Source organism: Sander vitreus, chromosome 6 (assembly GCF_031162955.1).
Source record: "Sander vitreus isolate 19-12246 chromosome 6, sanVit1, whole genome shotgun sequence".
NCBI lineage: Eukaryota > Metazoa > Chordata > Actinopteri > Perciformes > Percidae > Sander > Sander vitreus.
In genome coordinates, this window is record NC_135860.1 from 1,634,045 (window position 1) to 1,642,242 (window position 8,198).

General features: G+C 40.9%; 1 long non-coding RNA gene across 1 annotated transcript; it reads right to left on the minus strand.

Annotated features, from left to right (window-relative positions):
* Positions 1–5,832: 5,832 nt before the first annotated feature.
* On the minus strand, positions 5,833–7,846 carry LOC144518895 (uncharacterized). Its single transcript, XR_013502056.1, has 4 exons — positions 7,740–7,846; positions 7,563–7,637; positions 7,309–7,398; positions 5,833–6,314 (listed from the first exon to the last, which is right to left on the minus strand). It is a non-coding gene; the product is annotated as an uncharacterized LOC144518895 (long non-coding RNA).
* Between the last annotated feature and the right edge of the window lie 352 nt (positions 7,847–8,198).

An 8,198-nucleotide genomic window follows, 5' to 3' on the forward strand; every position in this document is an offset into this window, starting at 1 on the left:
TTGAATATGTCGGAAGATTTGGGCGTCAGTCCTTACCAACAGAAGTTCCTGAATCTCAAAGTAGCTTTATTGTCATTATATCAAGGGGTCAGGCAACAATATAATGACATTTGGGTGGCAGTTCCCTGAGGCATAAAAACATTACACAGTTAAAAATGAAAGCTATAAAATCACTAATACTGTAAGAATGCAAACAACAAAATGCAAACTGTGCAAACACACTAAGCAGCAGCTGCACTGTATATTATGAAAAGCAATGTAAAGAATAAAAACATTTCAATGTTATGTTGTGTTATTGCACAATGAAGTCCTCTCTCTGGTTAGACATTTTCTTCGGCGTCTTTGTGGCATAATCTTCTTCCCCCTGGCTGTTCCTTTACTTCCGATAGCATTAGGCGCATAATAGAAACACCATCAACACTCCCCATTCAAATATTAGTTTTCATATTCACTTAATGGTGAACTGGTGGGATTAAATAATTACTTCTCCCTGCTCCATTTTGGACATGTCAAAACATGTATCAAGTGTCATTCATGTGTCTCTATGCTTTTTTTGTGTGCAATATTATCGTTTTCTGTATGACCCTTTCTGTTTTTTTTACACATTTGAAATCAATCAATCAATCAATCAACATTCAAATGTCTTGTTTTTAGTTTTTTACAATTTGAATTTAGAATTATTCGGTCGGTTGGTCAGAAAAAAAAATCTGTAGGGTCATATGTTTATGTGACTTTAAATTTGGAAAATCCCACTCAGTGTGTTTTGGAGTCATCTGAAGTAATTAAATGATTTGATAAAATGAAATGATGTTGGATTAACCTGAGCTACCGGCTGAACAAATATATTTCATATAAGCTGAGGATTCATCTGCAAACCGAAGAGCTGCTCCGCTTCATATAAACCGAGCGGCTCGACACCCTTCATGCGTCCGTTGCTTTGAAGGGAAGCCAAATGGCTCGGCTCCACCGCGCTGATCTCATCCACTCTGCAAACTCTGAATATTAAAACACATAATGCATGCAGTTTCCCCTCTCTTGCATTTTCCCCTGTAGTTCTTTGTAGTGCACCGGTGCACTACGTGCTGATTTAGATGTGGGGTGTCAGCCAAGCTGCCCTCAGGCAGTTTTGCCCTCTGCGACCCATTTTTATGGAGGCTCCCGCTTCCCCCTGCTGTCAGCCCGATGCTGCCGGGCCGACCACAGAGCAGTCAGGTGATTCATGTGCTGGACCCCCAAATTACTCGCCTCCAAAGTGCTCTTCTGCTTCATTAAAGAGTCCCAACTGGGAGTTCATTATTCAAAATCTGTCACACTATTTCATTTAGTCCACACAAGAATGATGTTATTGATTTTGTTACAAGACAGAAACGGAAGCAACAACTGCACAAAAATAGTTTGCAAAATTAGATACAGACACAGCCATGTGGCAACAATGAAAGAGGGCAGGCTGTTCTCATGCACCATTCGTATATATCGCTACGGAAAGTAAAGCAATGTAATTGTTATTTATAACTGTCGTTAGCACGTTAACTGCTGCTGTATAAGAGCATGAAGATCCTCGTAGGGAGGAGGTCAAGGGGGATGTTTGGCTTCTAAAACACAGGGCTTTCAAGCCGGGGAGCGGAGTTCACATCCCGGAAGAAGTTAAGGAGAAAACAGAAGACTTTCACCCAGGAAACGGGTGTTCATGTCCAAGGAGTACTACTTAAGGGGCCAGTGTTTTAACCCAAACCATAATCTTTTTTCTAATCTTAACTAGTCGTTTTGGTGGCTAAACTGCTGTTGCCGCATGACGGTCAAACTTAACTGTAACCCTTTAGCCGAGAAAAGATGACTGTGAGCTGGACACCAAGACGACTAGTTCATTTCCGGAAAAAGATTATGATATGACCCACTTTCCTGTTTTAATCTGTCCTATCAATAAAGGCAATAAAAGCCATAAAAATCATCTTAAAAAAAAAATAAAAGCTGGGTGAAAGTCTTGTATTTTCCCCAAGAAAGCCCAAGATGCGTAGGCTTTCAGCCGTCCTGATGTCAATAGGGAGCTCATTCCACCATTTAGGAGCCAGGACAGCAAACAGTCAGGACTTCGCTCTGAGGGGGCAGCAAGCAGGTCGGCTGATGCAGTGCGGAGTGGGCTGGCTGGGGCTTGACCATGTCCTGGTTGTAAACTGGGGCTGATCCGTTTGTGGCCTAGTATGCAAGTACTAGTGTCTTGAAGCGGGCAGCAACTGGTAACCAGTGAAGAGAGTGAACGAGCGCTGTAGTGTGAGAGAACTTGGGTGGGTTCAAGACCAGTTGAAGTGCTGCGTTCTGAATGAGTTGCAGGGGCCGGATGGCACATGCAGGCAGGCCAGCCAGGAGGGAGTTGTAGTAGTCTAGACGTGAGATGACTAGAGCCTGCACCAGATCCTGAGCCGCCTTCTGCGTTAGAAGGAAACGTATCCTTCTGATCTTATGCAGCATGTATCTATACGATCGAGTAGTTGCAGCAATGTTGGCAGAGCACACAGTGAATTACTTTTTGTAGCTATATGTACAGATGGTTCATGAGAAAAGCCTGGTGTGTGTGTGTGTGTGTGTGTGTGTGTTTGTGTGCGTGCGTGCTGACAATCAGCCAGTCTGTTTTATCAGAGCTCAGTCTTTCATCTCTACAAAAGACCTGAATGCAGCAGACAGACTAGGTGACACTGACACCCAGGGGTCCCTGAACACATCAGCTCCCATCCTCCACACTTCAGTCCGAAAACCCTGAAATCAGATACTTCTACCACATAATCAGAATCAGAAAAGTGTTTATTGCCACAGTAACTTACACTTAGGTAGAATTTGCATACATAGACAGACAAACATATTAAACATTAATAAGAATCAGAGACAGAAACAAATATACCACCACGTCTGTCACACAGGCCTAAAAATGACCTCACTTTTTTTGGTTAAAACCCTGTCCTCAGTATGTAGCAAGTACAAGAACACACACACACACACACACACACACACACACACACACACACAAGCTCTCAATCTGTCTTTAACTCTCTTGTGAACGTACACACACTCTCTGCTGCTCTTGTACATCTCTTTTGCCAATGCAAATGTGCATACACAAGCTCTCTCGGGTTCACACACACACACACACACACACACACACACACACACACACACACACACACACACACACACAGACACATACACAAACACACACACACCAGTGGCGCTGGCTACGCCATCACAGCTCGGTCATAGCCAGATATGGGTGACTTTGAGCCAGTTACATAACACCGCGAGCTGCAGCTCGTTTCGGCCGATATTACGGTTAAATTTAGTCCACAAAATACAAGCATTTTGCCGCAACAAAAATTAAGATTAGGCTCCAAAACAACTAGTTAAGATTAGGAAAAAGATTGTGGTTTATATTAAAACGCTCCCAAGAGCAACACGCATTGATGTGTGCTTTTACTTTTTAAAGTAGTTGTTAAAATCTGTAATTTTACTTTCACTTAAGTATGTTTTGTTTTAAGTATTGTACTATGCTTTTACTTTTAATAAAAGGCAAGGTTTTATTATACTTAACGAACTTAGCGTCACATGCGTAACCTACAGCAAGTGAAGTAACATCTGATTTTAACCTAAACCACCATCTTTTTCTAAACTTAACTAAGCAGTTTTTGTGTCTAAACCTAACCAAACTGCGACCATTTCACAACATTTACGTGTTTAAAACCCTGACATTTACGTTCAAAACTGCGAACGTTATGTGCTCTGGTTGAGATATGAGGTTGTATATTTCCTGCCACTGCTAGGGGCGCTAATTTATGAAATGCTCTTGTGGGTCACATTAAAGGGAACATCGTTGTATGGTTTGGAGAACTTGTTGGTTTATGTTGACGCAGAGACTTGACAGTGGATAGTTCATGGTTCAAGATCTGCTCGGATTATATTTTATTGCTCAGAGCTTTCAGGCTTTACTGAGCTTCATCCACGCACACAGATAATGTGTGATAATGAACACTGATTCCTGTATCGTGCATGTGCATCTGTGGACGTATTTGTTTTTTAGCCCCAATGGCCCAGATAACTGCTCTGACAACAGGTATTATGGTTTAATTTGAGCATGAAGCTTAATGGAGCTCGAGTAACGAGGCCCAGAGCCGGTGTCCTGCCTGTCTCTCCCATCACGTCAGGCGGGCCGGTGGCCTGGTGGCTCCATCAGCCTCCAACACCTACAGCGTCTTCGTAATGTGGAAGAAAGTCCGCTGCTTTTCCACCTGGCTGCCTCAGAACAATAGGGCACATTTAAAGCCATGCACATTATGGAAACAACACCGCAGAGGGCGATTTCTTTAATGCGATTATGCTTGTGTGATGGTGATGAAGCAGTGTAAGTCACTATAATCCAAATTCAAGAACGTCCGAGCTGGTTTATGGTTCAATATTAAAGAGAAACTTACAGACAAAGCAATCTGCAAAGTAGTGTGCAGCATTTAATTTACCAAGGATATGTGTTAGGTTTATTAAAAAACAAAGGCTGAATGGAGAAGATTTAAGAGGAATCAGGATTAAATACTGAGAGGAATCAAGCACAGTAGAAGCAGCTGCAAGCTGCGTTTTTCCAAAACTGAAACCAGACTGTCCTCCAAAAAAAGACCCTATAAGGGCGCGTTCACACCAACACAAGTAGACTTTGTACTTAAAGGCAGCTTCATTTCACAGAGAAAGAGAGATAGAAAAGAGACGGAGGGACTGAGGAAACAGTCTCGGGCAGTTCAGTGCTTGTGTTTGGTGTTTTAAAACTTTCCTGTGGCAGCGATAGAGGCAGTGATTTCCTGTTTCCTGTACGGGACTCTCACACCGCCTCCAAACACACTGACATGTCTGATCGCCGGTTACATGATTGGCTACCGCACCGTGACATAGGGTTGCTTTTCTACAAAAGTTGAATCCGTCTCAACTTTTACCTGCAGGCCCCTGTCCTTTCAGCAGGACTTTAGCAGAAAGTGAGCATAATGCAGCGGCAACAGTTAAGTTTAGGCACCAAAATGACTAGTTAAGATTAAAAAAAGATTGTGATTTGGTTTAAAACAACAAGGTCCCCTTAAGGAGTACTCCCGGAACATGATCACCCGTCTTCACGCTCTCAGTCAATGTGCTGCTGACCGTAATAAATATGTGGAATACATACGGATTTACTTTTCAGAACTATATGTATGAATGCTTTATGAGAACAGCCTGAATAAAGTTCCTCTGATGAAGTCTTCTCTTCGTCATTAATATCATCTAAAACTCTGCTCTCTCTCTCTCTCTCTCTCTCTCTCTCTCTCTCTCTCTCTCTCTCTCTCTCTCTCTTCATCCCAGCTTACTTTCTGCTGGCAAGTATTTTTTTTTAATCATTAAATTCAGCCGTTTTTTGGAGCGTCCCGGTTGTCCATCAGGTTGCATCATCATCAAAAGCTGCGTTCAACAAGGCAGCGTCTTGTTCAACATATTGCAGCATGTTAGGAGACGGGGTGCGTTCGCTGGTGTAAGCTTCTGTGATGTGACGGCGCATCAGATGCTGTGATTTCACATTTAGAGACGAGCGTGTGTTAATGATCTCTTGTGTTTGATCTGTGTTTCTATGTTTAGTCCTCTGGATTTAGCACTTGACTTCCTGTCAGTCTGCTGTGTGTGTTGATGAGAGTCTTCTGTGTTCAAATGTGAAATCACGATACAAAAGATGCAATTTCTCACACATTGCAAAACACACACAAACTGTAGACATCATCCTGGTACATAAAAAGATAAAGAAGATAACTTACACACACATAAAAACATAGAACTGCCATGATCCTGGGTTTTCTTTAGTTTTATTTTGTAGAATACAGATACAGAAAAAGTTATTAATCCCCAACGAGCAATTCATTTGTACGGTCTATCCCATCCATGTCATAAATAAGTACAAAAGTAACGACAACAATCAGCATCCACATCAACATCAACATGCCAGTGACAACAATAGCATAGATTTGTGTTCAGTAGCCTAATAACTGAAGGAATGAAAGCTGCAGCCGGACAAAGCATTGCCGCCACCTATTGTTGTCCATTTGGCTTGTTTTTCCTCACTAACTGACCGAAGTAAAGTGGTACTTATCGAAGAGAAAAAAAACATGTATATATTACATTTGTATAGTTAGTGTTTCGCCGTTTCAGTAGTAACTGCTGCAGCTTCCTTGCACGCCACTGTCACAAGTTTAAAAATACGTTGGTGGTCCCGTAGCTTCCGCTCCGTAGCAAAGATGGCGAACGTTAAGTGCATCCGTGTACTTGCAGTACTGCAGAAAATACATTTCAATTTAATAATTGCGTCATAAAAATTCCCACTGCTTCCTCATTGCCTCATCCTCTTTATTATGTACAACAAACAAATCTGAACTCCGTTAGCTTCATATTCATAGTGATAATGCAATTTTGGTGATGCACATTATAATAATAGACATTACAGGATGGATGTTTCAGATCTATCTTAAAACAATAGTCAGGTGTCCATATGGACATTTAAACTAGAGTTTTCTTGTTTTCTTGCTCTGATCATTCCTCCTGTTCATACTGGAGAATAATCTTTCTAATGCACTTCCAAAGTAAGAGATAGAGGACGAAGTTCTACCGTAGGCTACGTTTGTCAAAATATGTTTTTATCTTTCAATATCTTCTTTGTGTTTTTATAACTCTGCAGCATTAATCTTGTCTGGGAAAACACAAAGTCTAGTTGTAGTCTTGCAATGTATGACTCTGTAAGATCTCCAGTCTTTACATATTATGACAGTCTTTAACGTTAGATGAGAGATGGTTGTCTTCAGATGTGAGATTGTGTCATTCATTAGTCTTTTCAAAGTCTGTTCAAAGTCTTCTAGTGTATGTTAGGCATTAGGTTACCCCTGAACACTCTGTAGTGTAGTCTGCCTCTCCACAAGTGGCCTCTGCTCGGTCTGTTTATAGGTCATTTTGGGGTGAATTCTTATATTAAAACATGTTTTAACATTTCTATCAAGGCTATTTTATATCTCTTTTATATCTATCTCTTATATCGTATCGTATCTGTGTGCCTTTCTCTCCATTTTCTCCAATAAACAATGTTCACATTGTCAGTTCCTTCATTCAGATGTCCCCCCTTGCCACATTTGCATAGAGCCAATATGAAGAGGAGGAAGGATTACACCGAGCAAAAACTGTTTCTATGAACATATGGGCATCTGACAGACTTGATAAAATGTGAACCTGTCCTTTAAGTAAAGACTGACAACAACAAGTTAAGACAGTGGTACTCACAGTAGATACGGAGGCCCATGATGACTAACAGTATCAGCCAACACACTGCTACCAGTAGAAAAGACTGAGAGAAGCAGTGAAACCTCTGGTCTGAGAGAGAAATAAGAACTCAGTTTACTTAATGATGCTGATTAATCAGTCAAAGGTGCTTCAAATACAGAAAGAAAAGAATCTGAGTTTTTAAAAATTTACATTTTCAAACTATCATGATTGATGAATCTCATGTTTAACAACATTAAATGTGTGAAATGTACCTGGACGAGCAGCCACTTTCTCCACAGTGCATGCTGGTACATTAACATAGTCAGCTGCTGCTTCCTTGATTTCCTCTGAAAGATAAACATCAAACACAAATGTAGACATCATCCTGGCACATAAACATATAGTAGATTTACATACAGACACATAAACATTAGAGTATTTTTAATTACCAATTTCCTCCTGTGGATTTCTGTTCATCCTGAACAAATGTTTAAAGTCCTGCTGCAGTCCTGTATGACAGCGTCTGGTCAGCTGTGACAGTCTTACTGAACTTCTGCTTCTCACACATTGCGATCAATGATGTTGTAACTTCCTGAATGACATGGTCTGTTCTGACATGGAGTCAGCAATATGTAAGAATAAGACGATAACAACAATGTGTCGCAGCGTTTTTATTCAATGTAATGAAACAGGACTTTGCTTCTAGATAGATTAAACACTCTACATATTAATATGATTTACATTAAATGCTGAAGAAAAACAAGTGATGCAGTGCCTCCATTTTGGCTCATGAGTAGCAACAATATAACCTGTCACACAGGAAACAGGAAGCTGAGCAGTCTGTCTGTCCCTCTCATCAATCTGCTGATATACAAATTATAAACATCACATCTCTAACAAAGGAGAAC